This window comes from Gopherus flavomarginatus, chromosome 13, assembly GCF_025201925.1.
Source record: "Gopherus flavomarginatus isolate rGopFla2 chromosome 13, rGopFla2.mat.asm, whole genome shotgun sequence".
NCBI classification, from domain to species: Eukaryota; Metazoa; Chordata; order Testudines; family Testudinidae; genus Gopherus; species Gopherus flavomarginatus.
The window spans coordinates 7733891-7753248 of record NC_066629.1 but is presented as its reverse complement, the minus strand read 5'-3'; the positions used below and the strand labels follow the sequence as shown (position 1 = coordinate 7753248).

The 19358-nt window shown below is 46.5% G+C and overlaps 1 pseudogene; it reads left to right on the top strand.

Moving 5' to 3' along the window:
* The first annotated feature begins 1267 nt into the window (after nt 1-1267).
* LOC127033548 (uncharacterized) lies at nt 1268-9908 on the top strand (annotated as a pseudogene).
* Nucleotides 9909-19358: the final 9450 nt, after the last annotated feature.

Below are 19358 nucleotides of genomic sequence, written 5' to 3'. Positions count from 1 at the left end.
GCTAGCGATGGGACCCGGATACCCTGGCTCCCAACCCCCACTCTAACCACTAGACACCACTTCCCTCCCAGAGCTGGGGATAAGAACCAGGAGTCCTGGCTCCCAGCCCGACTGTGGGCTAAACTGAGCATCGCTTACCATCAGGTTGGAGGGGACGAGTCATGGACGGCGCGTACCATGGGCTGGGGCAGGCTGTGTCTCCCCAAACAGGCCAGTGTAGCTCTGCCCATGCTCTGCCCAGAAGGCCCCCTCCTGCTCGCCCTTCCCTCTTGGCCCCAGCCCAGGCCGGCTGGCTGCTCCTCCCCAGGGCAGCGTGCTGGAGCTGGGACTAGGGTGTCCATGGCCAGCCTGTGGCTGGGACTTGAGGTGGCTGGGGGGCACCTGGGAATACCCACCATGTGCTTGCGAAGGAAGGGCTGGGGGGGCTGTGCGCTGCCTGCCCTGCACTCAGGAGCTGGAGGGGCCGTGCACTGTCCACCCACCCAACATTTGGGGACTTGGGCTCATGGGTGGAGGGGGGCGCATGTGTCCCCCACCGAGCATGCTAGGGGAAGCCACAGGGGGGCATTCTGGTCTCCAGTGGGGGAAGGGGGCCAGGAGGGGCAGGGCCGGTTGGGGGGAATTGGATGCTCCATAAAACAACCAATAGATCAGATCAATGGGCCAATCTAATCTGTATCCCCCCCAACATCAGATTAATTGGGCCATCTAGCCTGCTATCCCCCTCCCCAACATGAGATCAATGTGGTCTGTGGCACGCAACCTTAAACAGCTCAAGTTGGTTAACATGATCAAATTTTTGCTTGTTTTTTTACATGTATCTTGTTTTTAGTAACCCACATGGAATACACAGATTAACTTAGTTCGTCTCCAGTGTAATAGGGACCAAGGTTCTATAACACAAGCTCTGTGTCTGGTCTGGTTTTTCCAGTTCTTTATCACACATATGCCTGCTTTCGATACTTTCGCAGTTGTTGCGCAGACATTCCTTTTCACTGAATTTGTGCAAGCGCATTACTAACTATTGTGTAAGAAATGTAGTGCTTGACTGCTAAGAAGCACTGCAAGTCTTCTGTACGAAAGGATCTTGCTCTCCCCAGCTGAGCTCTCTTTCAGTAAGAGAAGGGGCTGTGTCTGAGGCTGGGAGCCCAGTGTGGAGGCTGCTCCGGCATGGCCAGCAGCAGGGCAGTGCAGTGGGACCGGGGATAGCATGGGGAGTGGGTGGCTTCTGTACAGAGAGGAAGTGTGGGCTGCAGGCTTGGTCAAGATGGACACTGTCCTGATGGGAGAAACAGGGGCCTATCTGCCTGGTTTGCCCTCTGCCCTGGATCCCTGAGCTCCTCCACAGACCTGAGAGGGGGCTGCCCGAGGCTGTAGTAGGCCAGGGTGGACAAGTATCCCAGACAGCGAAGAGAGGAGCAGCCTCTCCTGCAGGGTCAGTGTAAATGAGGCAGGGAGCGGCTGGGCCCAGGGAGCTGAAAGAAGAGCTTAGGGCCTATCTCTGGTGCAGATCTTGCAGCCCAGGCTACACCCTGAGTGTGAGGAGACAGTCGCAGCTTGGGGTGGATGGATCTGGTGGTTCAGATCTGGGGGCTGGGGTTGGAGGAATGGCTGGAATTAGGGATCAGAAGTCTGTTTGGGTTTTGAGTGCAGGGTTGGAGCTGCGTCTTTGGGATGTATTGCATGTAGGGTAAAGAACTGGGTATTTGGGGACAGTCTTACTTTTGGTGGGGGGTCTGTTCAGCTGTGGCACTTGTGGAGCACTGGGAGTTGGAAGTGGAGTAGTTGAGGGAATGATTTGATGTTGACATTTTAGACTGTGGGTAGGAGCTGGGCTTTGGTCTGCACTCCTGGCATTTCACTAGAGGGTCTTGTGTTTTTGTCTGAAAACCTGATCCTCCTTTCACCTTTCCCTTTCAGATCTTCCTCGCTCAGCTTGTACACTTGACAAAAAAATCTGAGTCCCAGGAATTCTGCTTAGGTGTCTGCAGGGCAAGGTGGGCCCTGAAATCCAGCAGCTGGGAGGCCACTTGCAGTGGTTTGTAGCCCCCTCCCCTGCCTTCTTCTAGGAGGCAGCAGAGAGCACCTGACACTGCTGCAACAGGAGATCGAAGCCACCCAGGCCGAGGAGGATCGGCAAGGCGAGGAGTTAGTGATAGATGCCTGGAGCCCCTGCCTCTCAGGTTTGCCTGGGGTAACAGTGCCTGAGTGACATGGTAAACCCATGGCTCGTTCTGCCAGCTGCAGTGTGGAAACCAGCCCCCTGGAGCCCATACAGAGTGCAGGGTTAGGAATGTGCAGGTAACACGATGGCCTTAAGGTGCAAAAGGCTGCTGTGAGGGGGAATGTCAACCTGCCCACTGGCCCAGAAAGACCATGCCTAAAGGCTGATAAGATGGATCCATGGCCCAGTTCCTTTCTAGCACCTTGGGGAGAAAGGAGAGAAGATGTGGGCTGGAGAGATGAGGATTTTGGCTCAGGCCCAGTTGATGAGAAAAGCCACTCCTGTAAGCAATGTCCAGCTTCCCCCGCCCTGATTCCTCCTTCGTCCTGGCCTAAATGAACTTCCTATCACCAACAGAAAGAGATCATGTCCTCTGGTAAAGAGGTCCTCACTTCTTGGAGGCACATTTATGCTTCTCTGCCATTTCCAAGCCACCCTCTCCCTGTCATGGCAGAAACAGACGGAAGTCAAGAGGCAGAAGATTGTCTGGGAGCAGGAAGAGCTGCCTGGGTTCGTGGCAGGATTGGGGCCAGAGAAGTTCCTGCTGGAAGAGCTAGCCGGAACCAGAGCCACTGTCAACAGAAGGGATGAGGGTGACTCTAAACTCTCCGGGGAGATTTCCCTGTCCAACGAAAGGGTTGGAGAGAAGGGGCAGTTTCCACTGACCCAATCCCTGAAGGTCAGACTCTGTTATTGCCATGATAATATGCAGCATTTCTATGGGAGCTTCTCAGCCCTAGCCCCCAAAGCATTTCACAAGGTTGGCTCATTGGCATTATCCCTATGTTACAAAGGGGAAAAGCAAAGTTACTGTCACTCACTCAGCGTGACAGTCCTTGTTGTCCAGTCAGGCAGCCAGATTGGACTCCATGGGGAAGGAATGTCCTCTTTTCCTCATGATACTTTGGTGCCACGTGGTAAAGGACTATTGTTTCCAATCTAATCCTGGCATCCTTGGGGCTGAAAGCAATGCTACTGAAGCAGGGAGTGGTGTTCTATGAACAATTTGATATAGGCCATAGCTCTCCCTAGCTTTCTTCTCTGGGATGAAAACCAACAGCTGAGTGCCTGCTATTTCGATCAGAGTTCTTGCCAAATCCTTCACCGTGCTGAAAGTACACTTCCCTGGAGTCGAATCATGTAGCAAACCACCCAAAATCTCAGCAGTGCTAGGCATGAATAGCTTCTGCAAACATGGCCAGTTTATTCCTTTAAACTGGTGGCACAGGTGTCAGTTAGGAACCAGGCATAAGCCTAGGTCACAGTCTCCGTTAGCTACCTGAGATGGGGGTTCTAAGCAAAAAGAGTTCTTTATTTTCCTGCAACTCTCTCAGCTTCAACACTGATTGTATTTTACACATCTTTGCAGTTCCTGCTAGGGGTGACCATGACGTCACCAAAACCGCCCTTTTCTTCCCTTCACGTTGTCATAGTTAGGGACAGCATTTCCTAAACCATGGGATTAGGTAGGAGATGACTTCAGGAGTAACGTCCTGTAGAGCTGAGACATACCAAGGTACGATCCAGACTAATGAGCAGCTGTATTACCCCTGCCCTGAAATCTTGGGTGCCTTATGATGCCTTCTGAAGTTGCTTCCACCTGGACCACTCCCAAAGAGCTTTCCAGCAGGCAAGCCACACCCTGAGTCTCTGTGTGTAACTTCAGCCCACCAGCCACACTGGGGTTACACTTTGTCTCTCTCCAGCCATGCTTCTACTACATGGTGACCCCCCAATATACCCCCAGCCCCAGATTTCCCAGAAATGCAGCTCCTGGACAGTACAGAATCTCTCAAGGCCAATAAACCTTTAGGAGAATAATATGTAAGATTATTTCAAAGAGTTATTCAGAAACATCAGTTTAAACACACTGACTTAGAAAGAGATAAACTAGATATCACAATGACAAAGAGATTTTATATGCGTACAGGTAATGAGGCATAACAGTCATTAATTGGCTACAAGAAAAAGAAAGATAAAATGCTTACTAACAAATACTTAAGAAATTATTTTCGTTTCAAAGCAAATTTTTCTAAACACATGCTTCAGTAGTCTTCCTGACCCAACTCCTTAGGGCGGGACCTCTCCATCAAAGTTAAACAGATGTATTATTTTCTCTTCTCAGGTGTGGAGAATGCAATAGGCAGGAAGAGATGTGTTTTGTGGGTGTCTGCCCCTTCTGTCCCTGGGGGAACCTGGTGACTAACAATTGCTTTGCAGTGGGAAGAAAAGCTTAATTGTGATACCCCAAATTCGTTTGGACTACAGAACAGTGACTGAGGTCATGTCAGATCTTGAGGAAATCTGCTAAATTAACTTACCCGCTATATAGGGGCAATTTTCTTTAATTTTAAAAATAGTTAAAATTTTCCAGCAAGACAGCTAATACAAGTTAGCTAACTCCATGGAACAGCCTAGTGGAATCAAGACCCAGATAGATTTAACGTCCTCCCCCCCATCACTCCTCAGCTGCAGGGTGAGGGGTCACTGCACACCCAACTTACATGCATCTTGACCTCCTATACCCAGACACCCGCACCAGGCCTCACCCTGCATGCCCAAACTCCATCCCACTGAACCTCAACCCCTTCATCTGGAGTCCTTCTGCCCCCAGATCCCACCCCCTGCACCCAGAACACTCCCACTGAGCTCCCTGCTCTCAACCCCCCTGCACCACTGAGTCCCCACATCCACACTCCCATCCCACTGACCCCCAACTAACTGACCCATATCCCCCCCAAGCCCCACTCCCCCAGCACCCAGACCCCCTTGCTGAGACCCCCTCACACCCACTCCCCTCCACTGAGCCCCAACCACTTTTAGCTGGAAGCACTTGCAGAGTCCCATTACCCTTGCACCTGGAATCACCCCCAACAAGTCTCTGTGCATCCAGATCCCTCCCCCACATCTACACCCCCCACTGAGCTGCTGCCATCCAGATTGTCCCACACAGAATCCTCTCACCCCACACCTGGATCCCCCCACACTGAGCCCTCCACACTTGGTTCCTCCTGGTTGAGCCTGCCTGCCCCACACCTGGTGGGCCCCAGGGTGTTTCTGGGGCAGGCCTTGTGCTGTGTCAGGGTTGGGTGCAGCCTCACCACTGATTCCGTGTCCCAGGGGTGGAGGGTGGATAGGCTGCAGGGTGATCTCCCACCCCCGTAAAGCCAGTGGTTTGTGCTCTCCACTGTCAGGCTGGAGCCTCCCCTGTGTGGATTCTCTGATGGCTAAGAAGCTGTGAGGGCCTACTGAACTTTTCCGCACACTCTACACACCTCTTATTTCTCTCTCCAGTGGGGATTCACGGTTGGGTCCTGGTTTCCTTGATGCCTCTGTGAGTTCCCCTACAATTAACAGATTTTCCACCTTTCTGTGTTGGCTGGTTTCCCTGCTGATTCTCTGGCCTTGCTTGACTCTTACTGGCTTTTTTCCCTGCTCACATTTCCTGGACACACCCCATTTCTGTGACATTTAAAAATTGGGTGGAGAGTTAAGAGTTTAAAAAAATCCGTGTGGTGCTTGTACATGGTATAATTTAGAAGCCAAGATTCCTTCTTATTAGCACGAGTTTTGGTAAAGACTTGTTGGCATCTCATGGAAAATACTGCATGTTATGCAGCTCACACTTGTCATATTTTTATTCCTTTTTACCTGCATGAAAGAAGGATTTTAATTAAGAGCTCCTGCTTCTATTCATATTGCTTACTTCTTGCTGGAGGTTTTAAGACCAGATCCTCAGCTCATCAATCAATTAGAGTAGCTCTAGTGTGAAGGTCCAGATCTGTTACGATCCTGTTGTGTACAAATGTCATTAGTAATAGCAAAACAGGAGAGAAGGGAATGCTGGACATACCACGGGCAGATCTCTCTTTGAAGTTGGATGGTGTTCAGAGTTGTCCATGAGGACAACTTGGAGGTTTCCAGCACCCACCCCAGGCCATGGGGCATGTTGCAGGCCCACGGGTTTAAGGCTTGTGTCATGCGCCACAAGCCTCTGCTGGTTAGTGACCCCCACGACTCCTGTCTACATTGCCTGGGGGAAGCACACCAAATGGAGCAGTGTAAGATTGGCAAGGTGTTCAAGCCTAGAACAAAGAAAGAGAGAGACTTTTGTTTGAAGCAGTTGTTGATGGAGGCCGTGCTGCAGCTATGAGGCCTGGAGCACCCAATATCAGCTCCAGTTTCCTCAGTGCAAAGTGCCCCAGATTCATCAAGAGACCTGGTGCCTGCCAAGCACCGGAAGCTGTCGGGCTCAGAGCGCCAAAGTAGGCCCCAGCATGGCTCATCCTCCCCGGTACAACCCAAGACACAGCCAAAGAAAGGGCACGGACGTTCCCCGCAAAGGAGACCAGCACCATCCAAGGCCCTGAACACCAGGAAGAGCGGGATGGATGCTGTACTGGTGCTGTCACTGGTGGTGCTGGCGCAACTTGTCCCACTGAGTCCAGCTCTAGGTGAAATCTGTGCGGACGACAGGCTGGAGAGAGTAATAGATTAACCCTCCATGCCTGACACCTTTGAGGCAGGGAAGGACCTCATCACTCCTGGCGTTGGTCCCGGTCAAGCTCTGAGTCCGTGGACTCCCATTTACCCCTGACTCAGAAGGAAGTCTCGGTACCGGAGGTGAGTCAACATGCAGAATTAGTGGAAGGGGCATGCTACTTTCTGGAGCCCGGAAGCCAGCACCAAGAGAAAAGGGGCCGGCTATTGCCGGGGGATCACTGACGATATCGGTCTTGGTTGCAGTCTCAGGAGCATCGGTACTAATCCCGGTTCCAGTCCAGGTACCAAGAGCATTGGTACCAGTCCCATTTCTGATCAGCCAGAAGCCAATCATGGCCCTCGCATTCTGCATCGCTGAAGTCCAGCAACAACTAGGACTGATACAGATACCCACACTGGACAGTAGGGAACCATTCAGTTGAACTATAAGACTATATGGCAGACCTCGGCATCCAGCGTACCAACAGCCAAAGGTGTGGAGTGCAAGTACTTCTCCCCATCAAAGGGTTATGCGTTCTTGTTCTGCCACCCAAGCCCATGTTCCCTGCTAGTCTCAGCGGTGAATGAGAGAGAGCGCCACGGGCAGCAAGCCCTGGCCCCTAAGGCCAAGGAAGCGAAACACCTGGGCCTGTTCGGCAGGAAGATGTATTCGTCAGGCGGCCTCCAGTTGAGAATTGCTAACCAACAGACCATCCTCAACAGGCATAACTTCAACTCCTGGGCAGCAGTAGGAAAGTTTAAGGACAACCTCCCCCAGGGTTCCCAACAGAAGTTCATGGCCCTGGTGGACGAGGGTAAGGCAGCAGCAAAGACCTCTCTCAAGGCATTCTTGGATTCGGCAGATGCGGTGGCCAGGATAATTGCATCGAGCGTAGTCATGCGGCGCTCGGCGTGTTTTCAGGAGTCAGATCTGCCACCTGAGCTCCAAAATTCACTCCAGGACCTCCCCTTCGAAGGGTCCAGACTCTTTTTGGACCAAACGGATACAAAACTACATAGCCTCAAGTACTCGAGGGCTACACACAAGTTGCTGCGTATGCACAACTGGCGACTCAGAGGAAGCACTTTAACTCCAGGTTTTTATGAGACTGAAGTAAATATGAGTCTAAGATGAAAGATGTCATTTACATTTGAGAGAGATGCCAGGCAGGATCACAGCCCTTTCCATCTAAAAGATTGCTGACTGGTGTTTTATGAGGATGGTGACTGCATTGTATCCTTGCACTTTTAAGCATGGAGCTGAGCTCCGACAGAATTAGCTCTTTATGTTCAATTTGATTGCACTATAAGTCCCCTTGCTGCAGAAATCTGAGCAGAAATCAGAGCAAGGCCACAAAAATCTGAGCAATTAATTTTCTCTCTTTATGTGGACCTCTTGGGGCCAACTCCAGGTGCATAGATTCTTGCCAGTGAACTGCAGGCAGAAAAACAGCACGGGGCAGGAGTTTTTCCCAAAAGCCTACAGAGAGGCCACTGAACAGGGCTTCTTTGATGGGAACTATGCGGGGACATTCCCTGACATAGCCTGTGGGTATTTGTGCATGTATCCCCTATACATTCATAGCAACTGGACCTCTCCTCCAGTGCGGATTATTCTTACCTTGGGCAGCAAGAACCTGAATGTGTCTCAGGGATGAGGGTGTCCATGAATAGGGTCTTTGCTGTCACACATGGAAACACATTAATGCTGCTTTGTGAGTCTGTTTTGTAGCCATATATATGGTGACCCAAATTTGGGCCTTTTATTTCCAAATCTTCTTGGCTGCCCTGAAATAGAGACCCACATTCCAATATTGTCATTTCACAATCTTGGAATCACGTCCAAGTAACTTTATTTTTCCCCACTCAAAACATGATCGTCCTGTCTGCCCTATTCAGGCTCAGCAGCGCATCCCCTTTCCTTGGAGAAACAAAGCAGGAAACTCTCGCCAACATCACAGTGGTGAATTACGAATTTGATGAGGAATTCTTCAGTCACACCAGTGATCTGGCAAAAGCCTTTATCCGGAAACTCCTAGTGAAAGACACACAGTAAGGGAATGTACAGAAATGGCTGGCTGCCTTTCATGCCACTCGGGCAAAAATAAGCACGCTGAGCAGTTCAGAGGTTTCATTGCAGAGTAGGTCGCTGTCCCAGGGTGAGTCATTAAGTACAGGTGTATTGCTGTGTCCCTTGTAAATGTCTGTACACAGAGGCCCTAAAAATATGCCCTGTGGCAAAATTCACCAAATGTAGCAGAATTTGGCATGCATTTTCTTTCACCAGTAGGGTTAGATTGGTTTGGTTTTTTTTGTGAAGTGCAAATGACTGGAGACGATGCTTCTCCCCAGCATTGTGGAAATGCAGTTTGCATCTCTTCTCTGCTGTGTAGAGTTGAATTTGTGCAATATCTTGCAATCTTGATAATCAATCTATAATTCTGGTTCTTCTATCTGAAGACTCACCAGTTGATAGAAGAAAGAAAAGTCCAAGAAAACAAGAAGGCTGAAAACAGTCAGCTGAAGACAAAATGTCTGAAAGAGTACACCATCAAGTGTCATTCAAGTATGCCACCAAATAACACCTACGTCAACTTTGAGCGCTTTAGCGGGTGGAGAAGACATTTCTCTGATGGAACGTGGTTTCAGCACTCTATGTCCCATGACTCCCTGCAGGAGGACATCGATGTTCTGGTTTCCATATATAATGAAAAAAAAGCTTGGTACAAAGAAGAAAATGAAAATGTGAGACACAAGCCTTCACAGCTGAAGTATGAGCACCATAAAATTGAATCCCTGAAGAAACATCTGCAGGATGACATCAAGACTGTAGGTTCTAGCCTTGCAAGTGTCACTGGGAAATACATTGATGTAAAGTCTCAGTATGAATCTCTCAGTCAGGAACTTTCTGAGGAATTCAGGTGGCTCCAGGATTTAATGAGTAGTTTTTAGCTGGAGAATAGAAATGATGCATGTGTGAATGGAAACTTTGGCTCTGTTTTCAACCAAGATACTAACGAATCACTAATGGAGCTGTTAAATAGATTTTGCTGTGAAGACTTCCTTGCAGGCTTGAATCTTGATGTTGCAGAATCAAGTCAGGAATGGTTAATAGGCAAAAATCTGCATTAGAACTCCTATCTTGCTGTCTGTCTGTCTCAATGTGCAACAGTAAGAAATCATCTCAGTTTATAACTTCAGAACAAAACCATCACCTGTGCATTAAAACAGAAATATGGAAATGTTGCACAAACTATTGACCAAAAGCCTATACTCTGCAGTGGTTTTTATGCTGATGTTGTAACCAGCACAGTTCCTGAAACCTTAGAAATAGAAATCACTTTGTTTTAGGGCATGTGTAACCCTGCAGTTATTCTGCACTAACATTATAATAATAGTAAACATACAGGTCCTGAAAATTATTGGGTAATTCACTTGAAATGAAATAGTATTTCACTCCTTCTTTACCAGATTCCATATGATTTGAAGTCTATAAAATCACCTGGTAGCATTCTTGTTTGGGTGAGGGAAATAGTCTTGCAGATTTGCTGGGGATAATTCTGCACAGCAGATAATTAAAAACACTTATGAAGGTTTTGCAGCCCTTTAAAATGGAGCAAATGATGCAATGATTTATCATTTCACAGCATGAAAATAACAGCTAATGAAGGAAAGTTCAGGTTATTTGATAGGCTAATTATTCAGGATACAGTCTCTCTTTCACTGTCATCAGATGTTAGAACAGAGGTCCCCAAACTGTGGGGCAGCCCCCCAGGGGGGTGCAGAGGAATGTCTGGGGGGCACAGCTGGGGGGCGGGGAAGGCTCCATTACCATCCCCAGCTGTGGGCCCCAGCCTTGGCCCCCTTAACCCTGTCGGCGTGCCTTCCCCCCCTTCTCAGCCGGAGCCTTGCTCCCAGACTCAGCTCTGAGGGGGGCAGTGGGGAGGCACGAAGTAAAAAGTTTGGGAACCAGTGTTAGATACTTTTTAGTCCTTTAATGTGAAGTTCTTGCAATAAAAACAGGTACTTTGTTTTATGTACAAAAGAATGTATTTGAAGACAGAATGATAAATCTGTAACACAATGACTGAAGAACTGGATATGTATATTTTTCTGTGCAAATAGTAGATTATTTATGCAGCAAAGAATCCTGTGGCACCTTGTAGACTAACAGACGTTTTGGAGCATGACCTTTCGTGGGTGAATACCCACTTCGTCAGATTATTTACGAGGATGATGATCCATCAGGCAGTGTCAATAGACCTTTGACTTTTATTCCATAATAAGAAAGGTCTGTCAAAGGAAACAATTCATTGACTCAGTGTGGTGGAACTTGAGACTGATGTTTTTGTTCCAGAGGTCATTTTAGAAACTTATGAAAAAGGAAAAAAAGTCAGTGTTTAAACTGAATAATGCCCCATTTCCCTGTGTTTCAAAGGAGAGGTTATTTGCTCAGGCTGTATTTATGTGCACAAATGTAACCATTTCACGGTTTGGACACAATAAATAGTCTCTTATTCACGATGCTGTAGTCTCTGATGTGAAAGTCTGTGACTGAAATGGGATATTTTAACATTTACTTAGCGAAGTTATTATAGGGCCAGATTCTCTAGCTGGTTTATGGCTCCTTTGTGAGGCTGAGGTGCTGCAAAGGGGCTGTAATCCAGTGGCAAATGCCCTGCAGAGAAAATGAATTCCCTTCTGGGGCATCTATACCACAGATGTCTCTCTCCCACACACCCTCCCTCCCTCCCTCCCTCCCTCCTTTCTCTCTCTCTGTTACCCGCCCCCTTGGCATGAGGGGTGTGTCATGGGCCACGAAGGAGTGTGGTGGATCTGTGTTTCACATAGCAATCCTTGACTGGCATAGTGTCCTTCAAAGGAGCCGTTACCAGTAGTGCAACCTGGAGCTGCCTGGAAGCAGCTCTAAGTTGCTTCGGAGCCAGGGTTGGCCCAGAGAATCAAAGAGTGGGAACCTGATCATGCCATGGCAGGGCTACAATTCAGGAATCAATCCTGTTTTTAATGACCTGACATAAAGACTGCAGATTGTCAGAGACTATCTGCATGGCCAGTTCTGTGATGCTTCCAGTGGAAGTCTCTGGGGGCCAGGCCCTTAGATTTGTACCTGGCCGGCTATTGCAATCGGACTGATGTTGATTGGGCCTTTGTGCATTACCACAGTACAAACAACATGCTCAAGCAAGGAATCCCTCCTCCCTGGGCTCTCAAGCTCAGGCACGGCCATACCATGTCTCTCAGTGTTGCTTCTAGCAGCCCTTTGGAAATAGATGCAGTTGCTTTCCCTAAAAGAGTTAAAGTGAGAGTCACTCTGTACAGCTTCAGGCAAACTCTCCAACCTTCATGGCCGAAATCCCCCTTTTCAGATAATCATGCTCTGAACAAAGAGGAGGACAAAGGGAGAGATGATCTGTTAGACTTTTCTCTTTGTTCGCCCCACCCTCCCCCAGAAAGCCCACTCCTCTGTTCTGGAAAAGCTAATGATTTAAATGTAATAGGCTGCTGTTCATAAGATTATAGGAATAATCCTGTTTATTATTTTTATCTACAAAGCAACAATGTATTCTCATTCAGTTCACAGAGCGCGATGAATCAGAAAGTGCCAGGTTCTCATAGTGACTTTAGGAGACTAGTGAAAAACCATGCTTATGTATATATTTGTTTTACACCTGTCTGTAGCACAATAGCTGTGTCTGGTGTTGGTCAGAGAATAGACATGCATCCCATCCTGAGACACTTACATTCTACATTAGACAGGATGGAAGTAGAATTTTCAGAGGTTTCTAAGTGACTTAGGGGCATAAGTGACATTGTCGTTCAATGAGACTGAGGCTGCTAAGTACCAAAGGCCCAGATCTTCAAAGATATTTAGGTGCCTAACTCCAACTGAAATCAATGAGAGAAAAGTGCCTAAATATCTTTGAAAAAGAGACTCTGGCTCAAAAGTCACTTAGGTGCTTAAATGAAAATTTTTACCAAGGACCTAATAAATCTTATATCTCACTTGTAATTTTCAAGGGAACCTGAAGGAGGGAGGTGCTCAACTGTCACTGAGTGCCAGGCTCCTTTGAGAGTCCAAGCCTAGTGCTCTGCTCAGTGCTGCCTGGTATGTTGAAGAGGCAGGGCCGGCTCCAGGGTTTTTGCCGCCCCAAGTGGAAAAAAAAGAAGTCACGATCGGCGGCTGCTCCACCGCACCACTTTCTTCTTCAGCGGCAATTCGGCAGCAGGTCCTTCCCTATGAGAGGGACCGAGGGACCCACTGCTGAATTGCCGCCGAAGAGCCCAACATGCTGCTCCTTCCCTTTGGCCACCCCAAGCACCTGCTTGCTGAGCTGGTGCCTGGCCCTGTGAAGAGGATACTGTCCAGAGGGACTAGACAACTTTTTCAGACTCGAGGTTCTCTTCCCCTCATTTTGAAAAAGAAGAAAATAGAGTAAGATTCAAAATCTGGAGAAAGGACCCTCACTGTACAGAATTTGTCTAACCTATTCTTGACCCCATATTTCTGTCCATTTGGATGATCTCTGCATATGGATATATAGGCACAGAGCAGAAGGGACAATAGAGCAGGTGCTCTGATCTTTAGCATGTCTGGCTGAGGCTAGTATCATTATGACCCGCTCCTCAAGGCCTGTGCTTTTTTCATGAGTTGAAGGAGGTCCCTGCTGTAGCTGAGAAAGGATCATGTCCAGCTGAGAATGACAAGATCACGACTTTGCAAGGTGCTTAGCAATATGGGGCAACTGATTCTTAACAGTCTGGAGTATCATAAAACTAATTATTTGGGTGGAGCTTCAGGGGCTCTGCCATTGAACGAGCATTTAAATGTTTTTTGACAATTGTACAACTAACATTTACCAGTGACATTTTGTAGTTCTAACCTGATTTCTCACCAGTCTTTTTGACTTAGCACATTTGTGGGATGTTGTCTAGACCCTTCTAATGTGGGGAACTGACATGTCATGCTTCAATATCCAGGGTCAATTATGCACAGATGTTGTCTATCTTTAACGGAGACGGAGGGAAGGCTGATAATTTCAGCTCCTTTCTCTCAGAGGTATTGACATACTTTGCCACTGTAGATGAAATCTCAGCCTCTGTATTCATTTGTACAGGTTTCAGAGCTGAGGACAGCTTCGGAGAATGATGGGAAGCAGAAGCAGTGCAAATGGTTCAGGTGTTTGCCATTAGGCTTTAAACATTTCTCTGTGCAAGAGTGAAAACTGTCCTGGATTTCCCACAGAAAGTGTTCTTAGAATTGACATTTTCACATCCTGCTCTATAGAAAAAGTACACATTGAACTTGCGGTCCTATTTATATCACCTCCCTGCCCTCTGCTGGCCCAGAAGGGCTGGGATCAGGTATTGGCCAACACTGAAGGATGGTTCGGATCGGGTCGTGGTCTGCTACACTCTGGTAAATCGTCTGGCATTTTTACACAGATGACCTGATTTTTCAGAAGCGCTGAGAGCTAAAAGGTTCCATGAGAAAGGGATTTGTGAAACTTCAACCCCTCTGGTGATCAAGCCATGACGATCTAACAGCATATCTTCAAGGTGTTACATACTTTTTGTCTGTTGCATCAAAATGTTTGTTAAAAATCTTAGAGCCAAAGCTGAACAACTTGCACTTAGATGCTGCTGACTCTGAGGTTGCCCTTGGCCTGACAAGTATCTCAGAATACACGTGCATAAAGCTTTAAAACTCTGAGTCCCTCATTGATGCTGTTGTCCTAGTGCACCTCCTTGCTCACTCTCCCTTTCTTATCAACATTCTGTAAAATACATCAGCAGACGGGCTACAGCCAAATTGCAGAACTACTGAGAGAAAAGATGTGGTGGTATACCCTATTATAGGTGTATTGTTTAGAACAGTGTTGGCTGTTTAACAGCATTATAGCTTGTGTGAAAGCAAATGTGTCTGCTCAACAATATTACCAGTTTCCTGACAAGATGTTTCTATCTTTGAGGGTGCACTTTCCATCCTGCTCTGGTGCTTCTATTTCCTTGCTTGTTTAATTCTAGTCCAATTAAATCTAAGCATTTCTGGATCTCCCACCACTGTAACATCTACTTACAACATAAGTTCCCTGAGCCCCATTTACTGATGTAGTATGTGTACCGTAACTGATACTGAATGTCAGCTAACATTCTCTCATTTTATTATCAGGAGTTTGGGAAAAGTTCCCATTCCATACTTCATGACAGGTCCCATACAAATGAAACCTATGTATTCGGTTACTTTTCCTGTTCAGTTCTGAATCGAACCTGTTGGTCTCACAACCTAAATGAACGCCTCCTGCAATCCATCTCACTGTAACTGTCCAGCTCTTGTAATGTAAATCACTTCCAGTTGACAGCTATCTTTGTTATAACTTTGTTCTGATGTCCTGTTTCACTGCTCAGCAAAACCCTCATAGTTGTCGCCTATTCAGGTCTTTGCTGTTTCTTCAGTACTCTGCTGATCTACTTCCTGAGTCAGCGGAGAAGCAGCACTGTTGGTGCATTACCGTCTGATGTGTGAGTAGCAGAGGACATGCAGATCTCTAAAGTTTCTCAGTATTTCTTGTTCATATGTTATACATTCTCCAGTTTCAAAACTGGATTAGTAAGGCCGTCAAAAAGTGACCGGGTTGATTGGTAGCACAAACCAGCACGGTTGAGGTGGGGTTATCAAATCCCTCTGGTAAATAGGAAACCCTGTAAACTTACACACCAAGAAGACATGCTAGGGGGGAAAAAAGAGGTCTGAAATTAGGGAAAGGTCCACTCTGAACTTTGGCTGAAGCTTATCTTTCTAAAGGGCATGGAAACCCTAAATCTTAATACATCCAAAACTGGAGATCTAGGATCTAGATCTGAACTTTGTCACTAAGGCTCCTCTCTAGAAAAAGCTGTGCACTTTAGAACAGAGAATCCGGTTTAATGATCACTTCTTAAAATGTTTGCAACATTTTATGTTCCCCTTAAGCAGAGCTTCTCTCTCCTTTCACCTCTTTCATCACATAAGCCCATGTGCAATTCCTTGCATCTGATTCCTTTCGCATGCACCCAGAATCCACTTGCTTTTGCACCACTAGGATCAGTACAATGTGAAGCATCTTTATGGGGGACCTCACTGCAAGTAACTGAACAACCTAGTTTCAGCAGAATACCAGAGACAGGGAATGGGAGCAGATAAGAGTTGGTTGAACTCCTTTGGGGTCATGGCCCATGGGTTAAGACCCTCTGAACTAGTGTAATGAAAAAGTTTCCTGGTAGTTTAAAAACAAATGATTTGGCTTTCTGGGGGCTTACTCTACTGTTAGTATTTCATTGGTACACTGTGACTGATACGGATCCCTGATTTCTAAAGTACTAGTAATGATATCAGCATCTTTTCCCACCCTCCTGACATTGTCCATAGGGAAGGATCTGAAATGGCTGATTAGCAGCTGGGATATTGACGGCCCAATGGAACCTCTGAAAGGCATCTTATTTTTTAAAGGGAACACTATCAGGTTTTAAATTCATATATTTCTTTTTTAAAAAAGCAGCTTTTCTTAGTAATGTCTCCATTAAACACTTCATATCATCGATCATCAATCTAATTGGCCCTTCACCATCTGTGCTGTTTACTTTTAGCATCCCACTCAGCTTGGACATTGAAAAAAGTACAATCGTCTGTTTTCCTTTTACTCTGGAGGAACTAACAGTGACTCTAGCATTAAAGCGGAGCTGAGATTTTGCCTTTGATGGGATCTTAAACCCTCTCAGGAGTTGAAACAGTGGCTGGGCTTTAAAAAGCTAAACTGATACAGAATGCGCATCAGAGACAGGACACTGGAGTAGATGGACCACAGGTCTGAGCTGGTATGACAATTCCTAGCTCCCTATGACAGATGTTCATGTTAATATTACTTGATCTGTCAGCACCATGGGTAGTGAGGGTTCCTTATGCATTTAACTATGGCAGCTGGATGGCATTAATTTTAAATGCTCATTCCTTCCAAAGGGGTCAGAGGTAGAGCCAAGCTTCCTCTTTCCCTCCCTAAAGGGCCTTGACTAAGGAACCTCACAGGTTTCTCTTCTGTCATCATTTCTAAGCGACACTTGTCAAATCCCTGTGGAAAGCTGTGGAACTCCAGGCTAAAATGTCATCAGTATGCCGACAACAGCTCTCCATCTCCTTCTCAAGTGCCCCTGATGGAGCCCTTTCCATGCTCTCCCAGTGCCTTTCAGAGAAAGAGACTTGAATGAAAGCCAGCGGGCTCAGGCTCAATCCAGATAAGACAGAGGTGCTACAGGTCAACAGAGGGAAGTATTCTGAAGAATTAGCATAGTCAAGAACTTCTCCCTCAGCTGAGCTCCTCTCTCTGGTTTTTAACTCAGTTCAGTGTGTAACTGATGCAAACAGAGTCATGTTTACTTTCTGTCCCTAGGGAAAGCTAAGCAACAAACTTGTCATCTCTTGTCTTCCAGCCAATGGACAAGTGGCAGGCCCTGGTGACATGAGAATCTGTCATTAACTTGGAAAACTTCAAAAGGCAATATGCCAGGAGGCGATGGAAGGTACAGCACTGGGACATTAATGCTGATGTGATAATACTTACTTATCCTGAGGGGCTTCGAGGGCAAGATAACAATTGCAAAGTGCTTTGAAGATGTAAAGCACTATAGCTGTATTAAGTATGTTAGGGATTTCCACATTGCAAGTGTCACTTAATTCTCACCTCTCCCCCTCCCCCAGCTCTCTTACAGTATTGTCTCACTGTGCAACCACTTATCTCGCTCACAGATGAGAAAGGTCCCACTGATGCAGGATGAAAGTTTGGTAGGTACATTGAAAAAACAAGGGAAGAGAGAAGGAAAAAGCAACCATTTTACTGCGAGGTGAATCTTGCTCCTCTAGCATGGGCACCCAAGGTCCAAAAAGTATCAGAACCACCATGGTTCTGGGTAGTAAACCCATGGAGAAGCCAGACCATGAGATGCTGTACCTTTTTTGTACCCTGAGCCATTGCTCCAACGGTGCTATCTGTGGCATAAATGGGGAGCAAGGAGTGGCCAGTGGCTCTGAAAACTGTATTCACTGGCCAAAATTATGATATGGGGGAGTAGTATGAAAGTTGCACTAGGTACATGGCTACCATAGTGATGAGCTTGGTATCAAACCCTTCACTGAGAGAGGTGAGGGGTGCAGTTGCTCTATGCTGTGTGGGGAAGAGCGGATTTCATCCCCAAACCTACTATGTATTGTAGTTCCCCCATGCAAAGCCCATGTAAATGGGCTTTACACAGGGAATGGGAATTTGATGCTAAGGGACAATCTTGCACTACTGATGCCAGTGGGATTTTGCGATAGACTTCAGTAGAAATTCCCTATGTGAGCAAACATGGACTAAGGAAGCACTTGAATATAAAATGTCTTATCTAAAATGGGAAAACCCTTGTGTTCAATGGCTTCTCATGAGAGCACATCACTGGTCGGTTTGTATTGCTTAAACTTAGGTTTGCAGAAACGGGACTTGAAAAATTCATTAGGTTGGAAATAGAACAAGCTTACGTACTCCTGATGCATTTTTGTCTAAGTATTCTCTATAGGTTCTTACACCATCTACAGTTTTTTAGTGGGCCTTATTTTAGTTCTTTATTTATTTATTTTGCCTGATTGTTTCCATGCATTTGCCCAGTCTCCATTTAGCCAAAGATAAAGTGGGAGTTTCTGTCAGGCTGTTTTAACAGTGAGCTTTAGTCAATACAGAAAAACAGGAACAAGGATGTCCTGCTTTAGGGTCAGATCAACAACCCCACTACAGGCCATCTGCTGTATTTTGGCTGGGAGGTCACACTTCTTTTAGTTTTGGCCCAATAATCTTATCCAGGAACAGCCACCCCAAAGTGGAGAAACGCGTCTAGAATCCTGTGTATTGCTGTGGTCTCCAGTTGATGGGGGAAATATCTACAATGCAACTTACACCTCTAGAGAACCTCAGTGATGTTTCTCTTAGCTCTTCTACTTATCCCCCCATAGATGAGTGGTTAAGCATGTGTTTGCTAATCTGTGTAGAAGCTCTGTATCTCATTCAACAGACTGAAACATGACATTCTCTTTATTTCAGAGAAATTGTGAAAGTGACCAGGAAGAAGATCTTTCCCAAAGCAATGGCAGTCGTCTGAGAAAAAGCAGCATATTTTAGTGTCTCTAATATTCTACACTAGAGAGACATGTGAGGAAAACTTCATCCTGGCTAAAAATGCAGCCCTAACAGCAAAGCTGGTTTATGGTCAGATTCAGTGATGATGTGCTGCTCACTTTTCAACTTACACAGAGCACCTGCATAATATTATTCAAGATCCACTGAAAACTTACAAAACCGGGGACTCCAGATTCCCTGAGAAGTGCGGCAGCACTGACACTGTCAGAATAATTTTACTTGTAGAGCTTTTCATTCTTCTATGAATTCATCTGTGAACTGTGATATCACCTGTATCCAGAACATTGTTTTTACTGACATTCTCTTAAATGTAGTGCAATTCACATTCTGAGCCATATATAAGAATGTGTGAATTAATACCACTGGATCAGCCTTTATGGCAGTGAAGCTGTTATTGCTTCTTAAGCAAACTTTTACAAATCATTTTTATTGTT